The sequence below is a fragment of the Dioscorea cayenensis genome, chromosome 9 (genome assembly GCF_009730915.1).
Source record: "Dioscorea cayenensis subsp. rotundata cultivar TDr96_F1 chromosome 9, TDr96_F1_v2_PseudoChromosome.rev07_lg8_w22 25.fasta, whole genome shotgun sequence".
Classification (NCBI taxonomy): domain Eukaryota; kingdom Viridiplantae; phylum Streptophyta; class Magnoliopsida; order Dioscoreales; family Dioscoreaceae; genus Dioscorea; species Dioscorea cayenensis.
Genome location: NC_052479.1, coordinates 8,545,199 through 8,566,533, shown reverse-complemented (window position 1 = coordinate 8,566,533; position 21,335 = coordinate 8,545,199). Strand labels below are relative to the sequence as shown.

At 43.5% G+C, this 21,335-nt stretch overlaps 1 non-coding gene across 1 annotated transcript; it reads left to right on the top strand.

Annotated features, from left to right (window-relative positions):
* The first annotated feature begins 17,146 nt into the window (after positions 1–17,146).
* LOC120269771 lies at positions 17,147–17,253 on the top strand. Its single transcript, XR_005539407.1, has one exon. It is a non-coding gene; the product is annotated as a small nucleolar RNA R71 (small nucleolar RNA).
* The last annotated feature ends 4,082 nt before the right edge of the window (positions 17,254–21,335 follow it).

Below are 21,335 nucleotides of genomic sequence, written 5' to 3'. Positions count from 1 at the left end.
GAGGCTAAAACCCTAGAGGGTATTTTGGGCATGTGAACCTTAGGATTCTCATCTTTTGTGGATTTGCTTAGTGTTTCTATTTAATCCGAGTTTCATTAAGTTTTTAATCTTGATTGTTCTAATGCTTGCTTGCCTTATTGATCTTTTGGTTAGTTTGGTCTGCATGATTTGTTACCTTGGTGAGAGAGAGATCTCCATTAGGGTTAGAACCTCAAGATTGAAGAGGGTTGAGAGGGACAAGTCAGTGAGATAGTGAGCATCCCCTTTCCCTCCTCGATTAGTGTATTCTATCTCCTGCTCCCTAAGCTCTATGCAACCATATTTTGGTGAGGCGTGAGATTGAGAGATTTCTCCACACGGGACCTTGTAGGGGTTAGGATCCTTCACGAGAATTAGGGTTGGATCAATCTTTAGGAATCCGATACACATCATGGTATTCCTAGAGTGCTTTGCGGTCATATGTGGTGTGAGGTGTTGAGATTGAGCGATTTCTCCACGCGACCTCGTAAGGGACTAGTATTGGTGATCCGGAGGCCGGATCCGATTATATTTGTATATCCATGACTTAACTTTCTTCATAGAAACACTTTGCTTATCCGGTACCTAATACACGAATCCTAGAGCATTGTCTTAATACTCCCCACTCTTTTCATCGATTGAGATCTCCCTCCATTTTACCCTTGCATATTCATCTTTGGTATTCATTTCTTCGCACATTAGATCACCATCACACCTTTTCCATTTATCATTAGGGCTAGAAAGCGTAGAGAAAGAAGTTGGGCGTCTAGTAGCCCCGTTTTCCGTGGATTCGACTACCCACTCACCGGGTAATTATTAGTTCGACACCCGCAGCACTATGGTCGCCACGCATATTCGGATGCGTGTCAAGTTTTTGGCGCCGCTGTCGGGAAGAGGATACTAGGAACGCTTAGGACTTTGTCGTTTCTAGCCATTTATCTTTTCATTTTATTTTTCTATTCCACACTTTCTTTTTCTTCCATCTTTCTCATCGGTTTTTATTTTGTTTTCATCATTTTCACTCTATCTTCTTCCACCATTCTATTTTGTTTTATTTTGTCTTATTTACTTTTTCTTGCATGGAACTTGAATGATGATTAATCCAGTTGTAGATTTATATTTTTAGGTTGATGCTCTCACTTGAAAAATTGATCAATTTATCAATGTTCATCAACACAACACAATCCATGTCGCACCACATATCATCCAAATCAAGGAGCCACCAAATCTCTTGTGGGATATTGATAGACAACAATGGGAAGCACCTCAACAAGAACTTCAATGGATGTGAAAGTTGAAGAAGATGTACTTGCGTTGGAAATAGTGTTACCAAGATTTATTGAAACAACCGATGCCCATTTTCCAAAATATTGAGGCCACATTAAGTTTTCACGAGGTCTCCATCAAAAACATTAAGCATCAATTAGGAGAGATCTTGGACATGCTTGCTAAGGAAAAAGAAGAATTTGAACAAGCAAGGCAAGTGTCTCCTGAGACATGATGAGGCCATGAGCACAATTGAAGAAGTTGGGAAAATTGAGTACATTGGTGTAGAAAAATGAAAAGAAAGAAGTTGAATATCATTTTTGAGATTTTGATTGTGTGAATGAAGATTAGTGCTTGTGAGCTTTGAGGAAATTTTTCAAGGGATTTTCTAGTCTTATGTTCCTTTTCAAGTTTAAAAATACACAAGAAGAAGCAAAACCCAAGGTAATGGAACAAGCATTTCTCTTTGGGATTGATCAACTCTTACAATGCAAGAAAGAGACTTTGGGAAGGGAAGAAGATGTGGGTAGGAGATTGAAGCCATCCGATGATCCACCCATGCTAAGCTTGGACAATTCAAACCCAAATTGTTTCCTTTGAGGCCAAAAGTAAGATGGTTGGACTCTCCAATTGTATTCCACCCGGCAACCAGATTCTTGGTTTAAAGGAAGTAGCTATGCAATGTCTAGTCGGGAGGTAACACACTCTTTCAAGCCTCCATAAGGTAAGGAAGAGGTATCGCCAAGCTTTAGTGACATAAAACAAGCTGGGAGGAAACCCAAATTTTTAAATGTTTTCTAGTTTAGATTTTCATTTCTCGAAAGAATAAATCTCATAAGTGGGTGCTATGATGAATTTTTGTTGGTGTTGAAGTTTTTGTTGAAAATTTTGGTGATTTAAATTGATTTTCTTGTATGTGGCATGGTTTAGGGTGTAACTATGTTTATAGTTGAAGAATTAGTGTTAATTTGAAAGTTTGGAGCCTCATGGACTGCTTGCGTAATTTTTGCTAGCTCACAGGGGTGCGTGGAATTTCCACTACGGCCGCACAAGAGCCCAAGCGGGTGTGGAATTTCCACACCCCCATGTGGCTTATAAGAATATGAGGGGTCACTTTTCATTATCTTCATCACTTACACTCTTCATGTCCCACTTCTCCATCTTCAAGAATATGAACTTTTGAGCACAAAACTAAGTTTCTTTCAACTCATTTTGTGATTTAAAGTGTTTTGCCGGCATTTGTACATTAAGTTTCCTTCACCAATGGCGCCCTGTAAACTTCATCTTCTCCCATTTTCTCGATGCTCTTATTTTGCCAATCCATGAATTTTTATTGGTTTATAAGTGTTGTTTTTCATGGAAAATTTTGTAGAAACACTTTAGAATGCATGGATCAAGGGTGCCCACGAGGGCGCGCGGCCGACCCATATGCTGCTGCGGTTAGTGGAGTCGTCGCCGCGACGGGCTGACGCGTGCGCTACGGCAAGCCCATCGCTACGCACGGTCAAGCACTGCTTATCGTCAACACGCTGGCTGACTGTGACCAGACTCTCACCACCGCATGCAGCCCGTAGGTCGCTGACGGCGATCCTCACGCATCCCGCATGGGTTAGGCCACGCAATGCAGTGGCCTTACCGCCGAGCCGAGTCATGCGGGCATCGCTGGCGCGGCGCAGCGCGCACGCACTCGCGTGGTCCGCCACCGCGGCGGGTTGGCACCACGCGCGCTGCGGGCACCTTTCAGCTAAGACCGTAATGCGCCCACGCGTGGGCACGTGAGCTTCCCACACGCCCACTTGGGCCGGAAAAGTACCCCGATCAAGGCTAGAAAAGTGCTTGGCTTGCCATCCACGCCCGCGTGGAGCCCTGTACTAATCAAATTCATGCTTAACCGACTTCTTTTGTAGCTTTATTTGCATGTATGACACCAAGGACCGAAAAACTTGTTCCAAAATGCTTTGATTTCATATGGTTAACCTTGGATAATAACATTCTTTTGGCTACACCCGGCAACACTGTGAAGATAGACGCCGATGTTGAGGCATCCCACTGTGATTCTTTAGTTTCCTTTTACTTATGTTTTCATTTTTCTTAGCTTTTTCCCTTATTTTATCTTTTTAGACTGAGTTAACTTTGTGTTTGTTTTTGTTTGTGCGTGTTTGTTCTTCATGTGTTTACTATGTAAGAACTCGATACATCTTTTTCTATTTTGTTGAGCCACCGAACCCCTTGTCTTTGTAAGTGATGGCCTTGAGAGTGATGTTGATGGTGTTTTAGTCACAGACATGATCATGTGATTTTTGTCACATGGTCGTGGAGCTTCCACAAACCCATACAACAAGCCCATGAGTTAGACTCACCAAACGATTAATGAGGAGTTCAGAGAGTATTATTTTTTAATTGCATTCCCACACACATTATGCTTCCATTATTATTATTTTTATTGTAGCTTGCAGTGTACATTGAGGACAATGTACATCTTGAGTGTGGGGAGGGTTCACCTTATACATGACTTTTACTTGTGTTTTCATGAGTATGCTCTTGTTGCCAATGAAGGTTCACCTTAGGGTTAAGAGTTTAATTCGTAGTTTTTGGAGGTTATAAACATGGATTTTATCATGCTCTAGTTTTCATCCAATTTTTATTGAATATTTTTGTCCGATTTCTCTTTGTGCACTTTGCCTCAGCTTCATTAGACCTATGAAGACTCCAGTTCATTATGTTTGGGACTTTAATGTGCTAGTTTTTATTAAAAATAATCAGAAAAATTTGAAGAAAAAAGAATTGGAAATTGTTTGTTGTTTGTAGCATAGGTGTGGAAAAGAGCTACCACCCATGATGTATGTAGCTACTCTCATAAGTTGACACTTGTTATGCCCTAATGAGAGAAAGAACTATCTCATGGGATGTGTGAAAGAGCTACCATCCTTAGAGAAGCAATCAAAACAATACTCCCCCGACCCTAGTGTCGCTCGCTTGACGGAGCTCAAGTCCTTGGGAGTAATGTTCTAAAGGGTTAGAAGCCTCACACGCTGCCGTCAGCACCTTGGTCGTGCTCCATGACTAAGTCTCAATGCCCATGATGATAAGACCATCTGCACGCATACACGAGGGGGTTCAGTGAAGCTTAATAAAAACAAAATGTCTCGAGTATATATAAAAGATAGACAATGAATACAACCTCGAGATGCAAATGAAAATAAACCTAGGATGAGAATCCTTTTCCGAGGGAACAAGTCTAAAAATAAAATGCACAAAAAGGAAAATAAAGTAAGTGAAGTGCTCTGGTGGTCGCCCTGCCCGCAGGCTCGCCGGTGAAGACGTTACATGGTGGGTCCACCGTGTTGGGGTAGGGGATAAGATGCTTCGGAGGAACTGCTCGAGGAGTCATCGACCACAAGACAAATGATGAGGTGATGTCTCGCTGTAAGATCCGTATATGAACGTCGAAACGTGCCATGAACTCCATGTACTGAGTGGCCTGTGTAGCCCTAATCTCGCAATCTCGGCTCGAGCCTTAGCTACCTCTATCCGTGATCACTCCCAAAGTGCTCTCAGCCTCTCAAACGATCATAAGCTCGAGATGGCGAGAAACATACGCACGGGGTGGTTCCTCTCGCCACTAGAGGTGCCTCGGTCTCCATCGGGGCCGGTTTGAGGCCGGAGTGGGCTGAGATGCTCGGCTTCATCACCCTCATCCTCGCCTATCTCTAGAGTCGTAACCCGATGCGAGAAATCCGAGCTGCACGGAGTCGCTGGCAATACCTCTCGCAAGTAGCGGTGGAGTGATTTGGACAACGAATCCCCCTAGGGTTGTCATTAGATCCCTAATTTAGGATGAAATGCGAGATGGTAGTTGGGCAAAGAGATTCCATAATTAGCTCAACCCGATGGTCACGGCAATTGAACCCTAATCCCATACAAGTAATGGGTCAAGATCGCTCCACCCAAATCCTCGTATGATTGCATGTGGGACACAATCGTGGTCGATAATCTAAACTAGGTCCAACCCTAATTGCCTGGAGGGGTACAAAATACCCGAGCTGGTCACGGTGTATCCGTACATGTGGATCCCTTCAAGCCAAGTGCTGTCTAGTATGAAGGCGATGGTCACGCAACGAAGTACAACCTAGAAGTTGAAATACTGAAGTTCTCATGCAAATCAACACATCAAAGTACACAAGGCTTGAACCACAAACTACAAGATTCCATAAAAAGAAACTACAACATCTAACAAAGCATCAATAAAGATGATCATCCAAATTACAAACAATCAACCCTAGAGTTCATCATATCCAAATCACAAATAAATTAATGCCTCATGATAGAGGACCACTCATACAAGTCCAAGGAACAAATAAACAAGAAGAAGTAAGAACTACTCCTCTAGCTTTAGATCCTTGGATGGTGAAGGTCTTGAAGATTTGAAAAGAGATCTCCCTCAAATGATGCCTTGGACGCCTAGGATCTTCTCCCAATCTTCTCCTCCAAAGCTTGACTCCCTATTGGCGAAGTGTTGTATAGTAGATCGCCGGCGAGAAGAGTGGGGCGGCGGCCTAAGAGGCCCAAGAGAAAACTGCCCCTCTAAAAGCTCTCCCCTTTACCCTAGATCGGCCTTTTATATCCGCGTGGTCCATACCCGGGCTCCATGCGGCGCATGGAGCCGTGAAGCTCACTCGCCGCTTCGCAAGAAAATGCGCCGCGTGTTACGGGCTGTTTCGCTATAGTGACCGAGGGTTGTGAAATTCGGCAAAGCAAACTCACGTGCACCCATGCGAGCATGGAGCCCGTGAGAAGCTCACACCTGAATACCCGCGAAAGCATGAATAGTGACCCCGCTACATTAACAGCTACGGTCTTTCGAACTCCAAAAATGCTCGCTTTTTGGTGTCGAATTCATCCAATTTGCATTTTTAGAGCTTGCTCGGCTCTTTTTAAGATGCGCAACACCGAAATAACCAAATTACACTTTAAACGGGCATCAATTCATTAAAATATACACAAAGTAATACAAGATTAATATGTATAAAAATCACTGTACATTTTAGGCGTTTATCAAACATCCTCACACCTAAGGATTTGCTTGTCCTCAAGCAAACACACACATGAAAGAATAGGGGCAAGAAGATAAATGGCTAAATGTACGACCTCAAGCTCAAATAGTGAAGAACCCCACAAGCACAGATGAAATGAAATCAAGAAAATGAGTTGCACAATAACCAACTTAGTAAAGATAGTCATGAGTCCTCTAGAGTGCTTTCTCGTGAGTGTGTGTATATACTTCTTCCTCGCTCTTCCTATTCATGCCACCTTCAATGATTACCGTGTGAAAAATGTTAAAGACACCTCTCACCGTCAAGTGAAAAGTCCTTTTGGTCTACAAAATTCATACTCTAGCTTCTAAGTGAATGCATGATAGAGTCCAAGAGAATAAGCATCATTTTCATTTTCATTTTGAGTCCGCCCTAATGTAGACCTGCACAAAATATCTTATAATCTTTCGTAGGATGCATCATGCTTGATTAGGCACAAGAGCCACCTAACCTACTTGATTACAGTCTACATAGAGCGCATTCATGCTAAATTAGCGGAGGAATACCTGACTATAGACTCATTTCTTTTCATTTTTCAAATTTTTATATTTTTATATATATTTTTATTTTTAAGATAACAAGTATATACATGTCTCTTGAGCACTTTCATGCAAAACTTCACTTAGGGATAAAGCAAAATGAACAAAAGAACCAAAAGCTCTTAAAAGACCATTGAGTGATGAATTTACCACTCTAACACTTTAAATCAAAGCGAGTAGGGTTAGCTAGGGCAAACAAGGTAGAAGTTCTGTGTCAAAGTTCCGAAGAAAGCCCTAGAGAGAAAACATAACTTCCTTATAGCACAAATAACACTACAACCCATTACTATCATTCATTCAAGCTCGGAGGTTCTTAACAATAAATCATAGCTATCATCGGTGAAGTAAGCATACAAATAACCCATCCTCACACCTAGAATCGTACATTGCCCTCAATGTACATTAATCAATGCAGTAACATGGTGTAGAATTCGTAATAATTAAAATCAAGCATGAAAGGGAAGCGGTAAAGAGACTCGCCACATTTTTGTTGATGAAGATTATGCAATACATGCATGAACAAGGGGTAGGTTCAATTCTTGAGGAGTGGTGAGAATGAAGCTCATATCTTGAGTCCTGTAAATGTCAAAAGAAACATAGTTCATCTCACCAATGAATATGTAGGGAGCACACACAAACAAACACTCTAAAAAACTATGAAAACAAAATTCCATGCAAGTTCTTTGTTCAATCAATATCATGATGTCTAAATCTCTCTAGTGCAAGTGTTTCTAGGGGTTATCAAAGATGCTACAAGTGTCAAACAAATTCAATATAAGCAACATTCAAAAGTTACTGTAGCACAGACTGAAATTTTGAAAGAATTCCCCCTGTTTTTGAAGCCCAAAAATTTACAAACCATGGATAAAAATTTAAATAAATCAAGGATCAAACAACCATACAACATTCCTCATGATTCAAAGTAAGATAAGCATGCACAATGAAGAAGAAGAGGCAAGGTTGCTCCAAAACAAAAACTAGGGCTTCAAAGCTTCAATCGATGAAGATTGGTGAGATAGATAGTAAAACTTCAATTAATCCACAAGATCTAAGTTGGTAGAGGTAGGAGAGGAGTGAAGAGGAAGAAAAATGAAGAAAAATGGTGAAAGAATGAAAGAAAACGGATGAAAAACGAGTGAGAACAAGGGTGAGAAAGGTGGCTACTTAAGGCTCGAAATTCCAGCCCGCAAACCATACGGGCTCCATGCGGGCGCATGGAGCCCGTGAGGGTTTCTTTCCTTTTCTAGCCCTTGAGGTAGTAAGCCTCACGGGCTGCCTCACGGGCGCATGGCACCCTTGAGGCCCCTGGGGAGCATAAAAATGGTCCATACGGGCCGTATACCGCCCGTATGGACCTAGAAAAACAAAATTTTGGCATGGGCTCCCATACAACTTAGAACAAAACTAATTTACAACATCTATAACACCAAAATATGCATTGAAACACAACCAAACAACGTCAAAGCACTAGATAAGATTCACAAATATAAGACAAGCATGGATCATTCGAACAAACAAAAATACAAACACAACACAAACACAAGCTTTATGAATAAACTCAACAAACATGTAAAATACGAAAAATGAAACATGAATAATTTGAAACTTGGGTTGCCTCCAAAGAAGCGCTTTTTGTTTTACGTCATTAGCTCAGACGTACCTCTTTCTTACCTTAGGAGGCTTGAAGACGGTATGTTCATCCCGGCTAGAATTGGCATAAGAACTACCCGAAGAAAAATGAAACGTACCTTCCGGAAGTTGAAAGCTAAACACGAGTTACCCGACAGATAAATAGTGACCCCCGCTACAGAGAATACTCATAGTCTTTGAAACTCCAAAAATGCCGTTTTTGGTGTCGAATTCATCCAATTTGCATTTTTGAGTCTTGTTCGGCTCTTTTAAGATCTACAATACCGAAATAACCATATTACACTTAAACGAGCATCAATTCATTAAAATATACACAAAGTAATACAAGATTAATACATATAAAATATGTACATTTAGGCGTTTATGAGTAACACTAGCCAAAACCCCTGTCCGAACCCGGTGGACCATGCCCATCAACCTCATCATCTCTAGGCTCAGGGGAGCAGGTATAATCTTCTTCTCGGCCCCGCTAATCGAGCCCAAGAGACCCATGCCCAATACTAATCTCGTGATGTAAGGGCCCGAGAAGATCGCTCCCAATCTAGCATAGTGCCCCTGATGTCTGATGTACTCGGCCATGATGTGCCCTAAGTGAATTGGTACGTGCTACACTACTGAGTACAAGTACAGAAGTTCCTGCCGCCTCTAAACACTAGTGCTATCACCATAGTCATTCACCAACCTACTCATGATGGCCTTGGACACCCCTAGCTCATACCTGACCACATAGTACTCAGTAAGTCCCTCCTCGAGGTGTCAAGGCGAGTGGGTAATCACTCAGAATTGAGAGTACTCCTAAGTGTCTATGAATGCTTCCTCATACAAGCTCCAGAGATAATCGAAAACTAAGTGATGCTCAAGCTATGGTGGTGTCCAAGTGATTTAAACTGAATGGTGTCCAAACTGTCAAAGCTCGTGTAAGATCTATCAAACTCGAATGATGATAGCATCTCAAGTGCAAACTCTCGGATGGCTAGCTCTCTAATCATCAATAATCGCCTCCAACCACCTGCTGAAATGAGATCCTCAACCTCATCAGCAAGCTCATATCCCTGCTGTAGATCTCTCAGTATACTCATGTCCAGGAATCAAGTCTTTCCAAACCGGAGTCTCGACAAGTGCTCGTGAGCGTGACCCGATGCTCGGAATCACAAAACTCATGCCCTCGAGGGCTCGGAGGATGACTCACGTGGCCTCTTATCAACTTGCTTCTTTGACCAAGGTGCAATAATCGCAAAAAATTTAAAATGAAATCAATCAAACAAGTTGATAAACTAATGTCGCATAAATCCACATGATCGTGTGGAATTTCCATGCATCGCAGTGTGGAACCCACGGGCGTGAAAAACCGCATGGTCAAGGCTTCAAGAATCCAAAAAAATACACCGTGAAATCACTTCTACTTTGTTCTAAAACATAAATCATCTTTCTAATTGAAGAAACGAAGCATTATTAACCATATTAATCGATGGAAAACATGAATTGGCAAAGAAAATGATATATATGGCTTACCGACAAGATGATATGAGAAAATGAAGAACTGGCCTGAATACTGCATAAAAATCCTACCAAATTGGCGCTATGTAGTCGGAGACTGATGTGAGAATGTTTTCAAACGAATAGAGGACATGAAGAGGGGGAGAAACTAATCTTCTTTAAAAGAACTCGCGCCCTCTTTGGCGATCGTGCATGCACACGGGCGTATGGAAATTGCCCACGTCCCGTGCGCCTCATTATAAAGAGAGCCAGCCAGGCGCACACACGCCCTCCCGTGGTCCTCGAGAAAACACTCTTCGACTGACAGCCTCTTGACGGGCGTGTGGAAAATACCCACGCCCGTGCGCCCACTCCCATGTGGGCAGCCCTGCACCGTGGCTTACCTAAACATCCGAGAAAATTGCCAAGTGTTCTACATGCCCGTGCGGAATTTCCGCACGGGCGTGGACATTCACATGCCCAACTCATGAGGGCAGCGAAAGACGGCCCCCTGTGTTTTCTCGGGATGGAGAGAACTCCTCCAGCAACATTTCGCATGGGCGATGGAAATTAACCACACCCGCGTGTGGTTCACAAGGTCGCCCACAGTGGGCGAGTCCACTCGTGTTCTCTCGGGAGAATCCGCATAACTCTTCAGGAATTCACACGCCCGTGCGGAAATTACCCACGACCGTGTGATAGTCGCATGATCGTTCAAAGCGGCACCGCATGCACCCTATGCCTTCTCCGGATGAGCTCGCAATACAAATGCATGAGCGTGCAGGAAATTCCACATGCCCGTGTGTCTTCACTCGGATGCCTTAGAAAAACCCGGAGGCTCATGAGAAAATTTCTAAACATGTTCATACACTTAGAGCTCGCTTAGTGTGCTAGTTTTACCATAGAAAAACATGAAATAAAAGCTCAAACGACATAACTTCGCCCAATTCCACATGAAAACACACAATGAAAATTCAAAGCCCACAAGAAAATCTCAAAGAAAAGCATTTAAAAAAATCAAGACACCAACACTCCACAATTTATTCATGCAAACCACTACATTATTCAACTAAGAAAAACATTAAACACTTGGGTTTGCCTCCCAAGAAGCGCTTTGTTTAACGTCACTAAGCTTGACGTACTCTTTGTCCTACCTCACGGTGGTTCATGAATGAAAGTTGCCCTGTTACCTATGGCTTGAAACCATGATGTGCACAATCCAGTGAAACTAGAGGATGTATTATCGGGCTTAGGAACACCTAGCAATGGTTCATCCAACTCCTTCCATTCATGGACATCTCCAACAGCCTTGGAGTGTTTCCGGTGGCATCTCCTAGCCGTCTTCATTTTCTGGAGCACCTTCTTCAGAATCACCGGGGTAGATGGTACTTCTACCATCGATCCAAGCATCATTACATCTTCATGTCCCTCCTCTTGGTCGAACAAACCTTCATACAGATCCGGATTGAACATTTCCTACATATATTCATCAACAATCTCATTAGTAGTGTCTAGAAAGTATAAAGTGTCATCGAAATCAAGAGAAGGCCGCATGGCTTTAGCAAGGCGGTATGTCAGCTTGTCATCTCCAACTTTCAATGTGAGCTCTCCGCCGTCCATGTCAATCAATGCTTTGGTGGTCCACAAGAATGGTCTCCCAAGTATCAAGGGTACATCCGCATCCTCATCAACATCTAGCACTACAAAGTCAACCGGAAAAATGTACTTATCCACCTTCACAAGCATTTCTTCAATGATGCCTCTCGGATGTCGCACTGTTCGGTCCCCTAGTTGTAATGTCATCTGAGTAGGCCTATTCTCGCCAAAGCCTAGCTTTTGAAAGAAAGTGTATGGCATGACGTTGATACTAGCACCTGAGTTAGCCAATGCCATTTCCTCACCTAAATTGCCAATATTACACGGAATGATGAATCTTCCCGGGTCTTTCTTCTTGTTCGGCATGTTCTTTTGCAATACCGCCAACCATGAAGCTTCTAAAATCACTGAAGCACTTTCCTCCAACTTTCTCTTGTTAGTCAACAAGTCTTTCAAGAACTTCGCACACTTAGGCATTTGGGCCAATACCTCAACAAAAGGAATATTGATGTGGAGCTGCATGAACAAACTTAGGAACTTCTTGTACAGTTCATCTCCTTTGTCATTTTTTAATCTAGAGGGATAGAGAATTCTTGGCTTGAATGGTGGGGGTGCCATCTCTTTCTCTTTGCTCGTCCACTCTTCTACCTTTATAACCTCGGGTGAGTGTTCTTTTGGCTTCTCACCGGAAGCCTACCTTCAACCCTCACGACCACTTCTCAAAGTGATCGCCTTCACATGCTCTCTTGAGTTGGTCTCGTGATTGCCTCGGCAAGCTTCCATGTGGCCTTTCAGAGATAGACTTCATAATTTGCCCCACCTGATTTTCAAGGTTATGCAAAGAAGCTGTGTGGTTGTGAAGTGTAGCCTCGGCTGATTCAAACCTTGTATTCGCAGATTGTACAAATCTAGCCACATGCTTCTCTAAGTCACTCATTCGGGTTTCCAAAATCGAGGCTCTATTGTCCACCGAGGAGCTTGTTGTTGTTGTTGTTTGAAACCCGGTGGCGCATGGCCTTTTGTGGACCCCTGATTACTCCATGAGAAATTGGGATGATTCTTCCAAACTCGAATTGTAGGTATTGTTATATGGGTTTCCTTGAGGTCTCATGCCATTACCTACAAAATCAACGTTCTCCACCGAAGAACCATCACCAATAGAGATTGGGCATTCGGAGGGAGCATGTCCTCCACCACACCCGTTGCAATTAGTAACGGCCGCCACTCTATTTGAAGTTAGAAGATCTAACTTCTTACTCAAACTCTCCACTTGAGCCGCCAATGAAGTTACCGCGATCTATTTTATGGAGACCGGCCACTTTTTTTCTTCTCCCTAGCGTTCCGCTGGTAGTCTGTTTAACCCCATTTCTTCAATTAACCCGGACGGGCTTCATCGGGGTCTTGCTACCTAAGGTACCTCCTCGCACAGTATCCAATAGTTGCCTTGTACTCGGGTTCAAACCATTATAAAAAGTTTGAACAATCATCCACTCTGGGAATCCGTGCTACGGGCACTTTCTCAGGAGCTCCTTGAACCTTTCCCATGTCTCAAATAGAGACTCCAATTCCAACAAAAACAAAGGATGAGATTTCATTATTAAGCTTTTGCAAATTTTTTTCGGGAGGGAAATAATGGGCAAGAAAAAGCTTCTACCATCTCCTCCCATGTGGTAATTGATGCTCTAGGTAATGAGTGTAGCCACTGCTTCGCTCTCCAATTTAGGGAAAATGGGAAGGCTCTCAACTTGATGGCATCATCCGTCACTCCATTTATCTTTCAAAGCATATCACACACCTCGAGAAAAACTCTCTATATGATCTGCTTTGGATCCTCATCGGCCAAACCGCTGAACTGCAAGTGATTGCAGCAACATGTGGATGAATGACGGCTTCAACTGAAAGTTCGAGTTAGTAATAAGGGGACGCACAATACTTGATTGCGTCCCCAACACTGAAGGTCTGGCATAATCGGATAATGTTCATTGTTGCTCATTCTATTCTGCCATGTTTTCAGATCCTTCCACTTCCAAATTAGCTAAATTAGACTGTTCTTGCACAGGCTCTTTCCCCTTTTTTCTAAGTGTACGTTCAAGTTAGGATCTCCTTCAACCAATATTGAGGGATTCCCTCATGTCATAACCTGGAGCTGCACCCAAAAAGAAAGAAAAAGAAATCATAACGATGATAGAAATAGAAATAGAAATAGAATGTATGGTGAAATAGCTAAGAAAACAAAGTGCAAAGTATCTATAAATGCCTACTCCCCGGCAACAGTACCAAAAACTTGACAGGGTCACCTTGTGTATATCCCGCAAGTGCACGGGTTTGTCAAAGTAATAATCCTGGATAAGCGGGTATCGAATCCACAGGGAGTAGGGAATAAAAACACTTAGTCCGCTTCTTAGCTATGTGAAAAATCAATAGTGATAAGTGTGACAATGATTCAATTCTCAAAAGTTAAATCAACAAGTAAGAGAGCACGAGTAAAGATGAAGGTAAGGTAATCGATAAAGATGGGGTACTCGGATAATGCTCCGCATAGGACGATTGCTTCAAGTGCAAGAACCCTCTATTATGCTTAATAATCAATGCAATAGTGAGTCATGGAAATCCTTCATTACATAGTCCCAAATCTAAGGTCAACTATGCCTAACTCTATACATGTCTCAGAGGAGAAATCGAACAATCTCAAGACCTCGCACTCGCAAAGAGTTGCAATGAGCTATAGGGATTCCAAGTGATAAATCTCTTCCTAATTATAGACCTAACCCTTTGGTCCAGGTGGAAGGTCCCTAACCATGATTAAGCTCTAGATACTAAGATCACCTCAACGCTTCACTCCGTTGCATGCGCAACTAAGCCCCAGCGGAAGTTCATCCCTTAGACCATTCACACTATTATGGCCGCAAAGAACTCGAGGAACGGAGGTAGAATCTATCATGTCGGAGGGGAAAGGGGACGCTCCCTGCACTCTCTCACTCACAAGGTTACCAACAAGAACTCTCAACCCTAGTGTCACTCTAGGGGAAATGTTCATACATCAAGCATTCAAGGTTGGAACTCATAATAAACATCAATTAATTGAAAGCATAATAAAGAGATTCAATGAACTAAATTTATCCTAGGGTTCACAAATACCCAAGTACCCACTTGGGGTTTAGCTCTCCATGGAGCTAAGTACAATCAAAAGAAATAGAATGTAAAAAGTAATGAATCCATAAAGAGACCCCCTCGATGGTCGTGTCGATGGTCTTGTGGAGAGTCCTCTACTCGTCGCAAGGGATCCTTTGTCCGTCCTAGGATACATCTCGCCAGATCGTTACCGACGAAAGCTCTCCCAATAACCTTCTTCCAAACGACGCGTAATGTCGGAGCCATAGATCCTCTCCAAAACCTTGGCCAATACCCCTCAAAACCCTAGCCGAAGCCCTCTCTCAAGTTTGGGGAAAAAGATGGGAAAAAAACTGGAGAAAAAGAATGTCTAAAATCGGGGCTGAATCGGCTTTTTAAATAGGGCCGGAGTCGGGCGACTACACGGGCCTGTGGATTTTTCAAACGCCCATGTGGAATTTCCACACGGGCGTGGATAATTTCCACACGCCCGTGTGGATTCTCTGAATTCCTATTTTCTAGGCCGGCTGTAAACAGTGATGCTACAGTGCCATAAAAAAATTGGTGCATTACGATCCACATTGGCTTCTTTTCCTTCTTACTCGGCCTCACAACCCTACTCGCGAAAAAGTAACAAAAAAACACATATTAATGTAAAAACCCAAGAAAAGCAATGCTCAACATAAGGAATGAATGCTTCTCATTCATATAGCACAAGTACTTATCACATAGTCTGCAAAATCTAAAATACAATCGATCAAACAAGTTGATTAGCCAATGCTGCAGAAATCCACACTGTCATGTGGAATTTCCACACGCCCATGTGGATCTATGGGGCGTGAAACCCACACGGCCGCGCCTTAAAAATCCAACAACGCACCATGAAATCACTTCTACTTCGTTCTAAAACACAAATAATCTTTCGAATTGAAGAGACGAAGCATTTTTCACTAAATTAATCGATAGAAACCATGAATTGGCAAAGAAAAATGATAAATAGGGCTTACCGACGAGATGGGATGAGAAAATGAAGAACCGCCAGAAAAACCTCGCAAAAAAATCCTACCAAATCGGGCGTTATGAAGTTGGAGAATGATGTGAGAATGTTTTTCAGACGAATAGAGGACGTGAAGAGGGAGAGAAACTAGTCTTCTTTAAAAAAAGAACTCACGCCCCTTGGCATTCTCAGTGCATCCACACGGAGGTGTGGAAATCGTCCTACGCCCGTGCGCCTCATTACAACAGAGCCAAAGGGACGTACACACGTCCTTGTGCGCCTCGGGAAAAAAACTCTAACTGACTCTGAACGCTCGCGCACGGGCGTGCGGAGAATACCCACGCCCGTGCGCCCGACCCACAGGGACAACCGCACGCCCCTGTGGCTTCACTGAACATCTGAGAAAATTCCCAAGTGTTCTACATGCCCGTGCGGAAATTCCGCACGGGCGTAGACATTCACATGCCCACATCATTGGGGCAGCCACACGCCCCTGTGTCTTCTCGGAATGGAGAGAACTCCTCTTCAAAATTTCGCAAGGGCGTGTGGAAATTACCTACGCCCGTGTGTGGTTCACAAAGTCGCCCACAGGGGCGAGTCCACGCCCCTGTGTGCTCTCAGGATAATCCGCCCAACTCTGCAAGAATTCACACGCCCGTGCGGAAATTATCCACGGGCATGTGACAGTCACATGGTCATTCACAGGGGCAGCCGCCCGCCCTATGCCTTCTCTGGATGAGCTAGCAATACAAATCCACTGGCGTGCAGAAATTCCACACGCCCGTGCGTCTTCACTAGAGGCCTTGGAAAAACATGCAGGCTTTGCAAAAAGTTTCTGAACATGTTTACACACTCAGAGCCTGCCCTAGTATGTGAGCTTTACCAGCGAAAAACATTGAATAAAGCTCAAACGACATAATTTCACCAATTCCACATGAAAACACATGATTAATATTCAAAGTTCACAAGTAAATCTCAGCACAAGCATCCAAAAATCAAGATACCAACACTTACCAATTTATTCATACAAAATCAACATTCTCCACCAAAGAAACATCACCGATAGAGATCGGGCAATCAGAGGGAGCATGTCCTCCACCACACCCTGTGCAATTAGTCACGGCCGCCACTCTATTTGAAGTTAGAAGATCTAACTTCTTACTCAAATTTTCCACTTGTGCCGCCAATGAATTTACCGCATCTATTTCATAGAGACCGGCCACTTTTTTCTTCTCCCTAGCATTCCATTGGTAGCTGCTGTTTAGCCCCATTTCTTCAATTAACTGACGGGCCTCATCTGGGGCTTGCTACCTAAGGTACCTCCTGCTGCCGCATCCAAGAGTTGCTTTGTACTCGGGTTCAAACTATTGTTAAAGGTCTGAACAATCATCCACTCCGGAAATCCGTGTTGCGGGCACTTTCTCAGGAGTTCCTTGAACATTTCCCATGTGTCGAATAGAGACTTCAATTCCAACTGAACAAAGGATGAGATCTCATTCCTAAGCTCTACAGATTTTTCGGGAGAGAAATAACAGGCAAGAAATCCTTCTACCATCTCCTCCCATGTGGTAATCGATGCTCTAGGTAATGTGTGTAGCCACTGCTTCGCTCTCCCCTTCAAGGAAAATGGGAAGGCTCTCAACTTGATGGCATTATCCATCACTCCGTTTATCTTCAGCATATCACACACCTCGAGAAAACTCTCTATATGACTGTTTGGATCCTCATCGGCCAAACCGTTAAACTGTGCGGATTGCTGCAACATGTGAATGAATGTAGGCTTCAACTCAAACTTCTGAGCTGCAATCGGGGGACGCACAATGCTCGATTGTGTCCCCAATAGTGAAGGTCTAGCATAATCGGATAATGTCCACTGTTACTCGTTATGTTCTGCAATGTTATCAGATCCTTCCACTTCCAAATTAGCTAAATTAGACTATTCTTGCACAGGCTCTTTCCCTTTTCTTCTAAGTGTACGTTTAAGCTCAAGATCTCCTTCAATCAATATTGAGGGATTCCTCGGGTCATAACCTGGACCTGCACCCAAAAAAAAACAAAAAGAAATCAGAACGATGATAGATTATGAAGATATGAAATAGAATGTATGGTGAAATAGCCAAGAAAATAAAGTATAAAGTATCTCTAAACGCCTACTCCCCGGCAACGGCACCAAAAACTTGACAAGGTCCCCTTGCGTATATCCCACAAGTGCACGGGTTTGTTGAAGTAATAATTCCGGATGAGCGGGTATCAAATCCACAGGGAGTAGGGAACAAAAACACTTAATCCGCTTCTTAGCTATGTGAAAGATCAATAGTGATAAGTGTGACAATGATTCAATTCTCAAATGTAAAAGCAACAAGTAAGAGAGCACGAGTAAAGGAAAAGATAAGGCAATCGATAAAGATAGAGTACTCGGATAATGCTCCGCCTAGGATAATTATTTCAAGTGCAAGAACCCTCTATTATACTTCCTAATCGATGCAATGGTGAGCCATGGAAATCCTTAAATACATATTCCAAAACCTAAGGTCAACTATGCCTAACTCTATACATGTCCCGGAGGAGAGATTAGATAACCTCTCAACCTCGCACTCGAATAGAGTTGCAATGAGCTCTAGGGATTCCAAGTGATAAATCTCTTCCTAATTATAGACCTAACCTTTTTGGTCAAGGTGGAACGCCCCTAACCACAATTAAGCCCTATATACTAAGATCACCTCAACACTTCACTCCATTGCACGCGCAACTAAGCCCCAGCGGAGGGTCATCCCTTAGACCATTCACTCTATTATGGCCTCAAAGAACTCGAGGAACGGAGGTAGAATCTATCACGTCGGAGGGGAAAGGGGACGCCCCTGTACCTCTTGTCTCACCTTCTCAACCCTCTCCAACCTAGCTTTGTCTAATGCTCGTGGTGTGTCACTCACTCACAAGGTTACCAACAAGAACTCTCAATCCTAGTGTCACTCTAGGGGAAATGTTCATACAATCAAGCATTCAAGGTTGGAACTCACAATAAACATCAATTAATTGAAAGCATACTAAAGAGATTCAATGAAACAAATACATCCTAGGGTTCACAAATACCCAAGTACCCACTAGGGGTTTAGCTCTCCATGGAGCTAACTACAATCAAAGAAATAGAATGTAAAAGCAATGAATCCATAGAGAAACCCCCTCGATGGTTATGTCGATGATCTTGTGGAAAGTCCTCTACTCGTCATCCAAGGATTCCATTGTCCGGTATAGGATACGCCTCGACGGAAGCTCCCCTACCAACCGTCTTCCTAAGGAATGACAATATCGGAGCCGTAGAACCTCTCCAAAACCTTAGCCAATACCCCTCAAAACCCTAGCTGAAGCCCTCTCTCAAGTTGGGGAAAAGATGGAGAAAAAAATACTGAAATCGGGGTTGAATCGGCTTTAAATAGGGCTACAACTGGGCGACCACATGGGCCTGTGGATTTTTCACACGCCCATTTGGAATTTCCACACGCCCATGTAGATTCTCTGAATTCCTGTTTTCTCGGCTGGCTGTGAACAGTGCTTTCTAAATCCATGCTTACATTGGCGTAACATAAACGGGCACACGTTCACGTCGTGGATCACTTGCTTCTTTAATGATGGACAAATTGGTGGAGATCTTGTTCTATGTGCATAAGTCAGAATGCTTGAGTGTGACTGCCCTTCTGCCCCTCCAAATGGTTGTGCTAACACAAATACGAGGAGGTTGGCACACACTCTAGCATCTCGCATCCGACCTATGTCTTCGCGTTTGAACCTTAGCAAGATTTCCTCCAAACTTGGTGCATTATGATCCACATTGGCTTCTTTCCTTCATGCCTGTGTGGATCTCAGCAGAAGAGCTCTCTTCCCTCTCGAGAATACACATTGGCGTGTGAGTGGCCCTGTGAGCTGGTATTGTGAAGGTCCACGCACGTGTGGAATTTCCACACGGGCATGTGTTACACTTAGAGAATTATCTCGGTTGGACAGAGAAGCCACAGGGACGTGCGTCTACCCTATGGGTCTAGCACACAGGCGTGGGTAATTTTGGTACGCTTGTGTGGTTGCATTCAGAGGTTTAGAGTGTTATCCCGAGAGCACACAGGGGCGTACATCTACTCCTATGAAACCCTCCTATGGAGGCACACGGGCGTGGGTAATTTCCACACGCCCCTGTGGATGTGTAGAACTTTAAGAGGTGTAGGTTTTCTTCAATATCTCTTCGCGTTTCTTCATGATAAGTGCTTGTGTGATATGAATGCGAAGCATTCTTTCCTTATGTTGAGCATTACTTTTCTCGGGTTTTTACACTAATATGTGTGTTTTTATGTTACTTTTATGCAGGTAGGGTTGTGAGGCCGAGTATGAAGGAAATATGACAATGTGGATCACAATGCGCCGATTTTGGAGGAAATCTTGCTAACGTTCAAACGCGAAGACATAGGTCGATGTGAGATGCTAGATAGGTGCCAACCTCCTCGTATTCGAGTTGGCACATCCATTTGGAGGGGCACAGAGGCAGTTACACTCGAGCATTTCGACTTATGCACATAGAAAAAGAGTTCCACCAATGTGTACACCATTGAAGAAGCAAGTGATCCACGACGTGAACGTGTGCCCGTTTGCGTTACCCCGATGAAAGTATGGAATTGGGAAGCTATTCAGGTCGAATACTGTAGGAGAGCACTGTAGCAACGGTGTAGTATGTACTGTAGTAGCACTGTTCACAGCCGACCGAGAAACCAGAGAAACAGAGAATCCACATGGGCGTGTGGAAATTATCCACGGCCGTGTGGAAATTCCGCACGGGTGCGTGGAGCATCCACGCCCGTTGAGTCGACAGATTTCAGCATTATTTAAAGCCGACTCAGCCCCGATTTTGGAATTCTTTTCTCCATCTTTTCCCCAACTTGCGGGAGGGCTTCGGTGAGGGTTTCAAGGGGTATTGGCTAGGTTTTTGGAGAGGTTCTACGGCTCCGACATCGCGCATCTTTTGGAAGAAGGTTATTGGGAGAGCTTTCATCGGCACCGATCTGGCGAGGTGTATCTTAGGCCGGACAAAGGATCCCTTGCGACGAGTAGAGGACTCTCCATAAGACCATCGACACAACTATCGAGGGGTTTCTTTATGGATTCATTGCTTTTACATTCTATTTCTTTGATTGTACTTAGCTTCATGGAGAGCTAAACCCCTAGTGGGTACTCGGGTACTGTGAACCCTAGGATGTATTTGTTTCTTTGAACCTCTTTATTATGCTTTCAATAAATTGATGTTTATTGTGAGTTCCAACCTTGAATGCTTGATTGTATGAACATTTCCCCTAGAGTGACACTAGGGTTGAGGGTTCTTGTTGGTAACCTTGTGAGTGAGTGATATACCATGAGCGTTAGACAAAGCTAGGTTGGAGAGGGTTGAGAAGGTGAGTCGAGAGGTACAGGAGTGTCCCCTTTCCCCTCCGACGTGATAGATTCTACCTCCATTCCTCGAGTTCTTTGTGGCCATAATAGAGTGAATGGTCTGAGAGATGAACTTCTGCTGGGGCTTAGTTGCACGTGCAACAGAGTGAAGCGTTGAGGTGA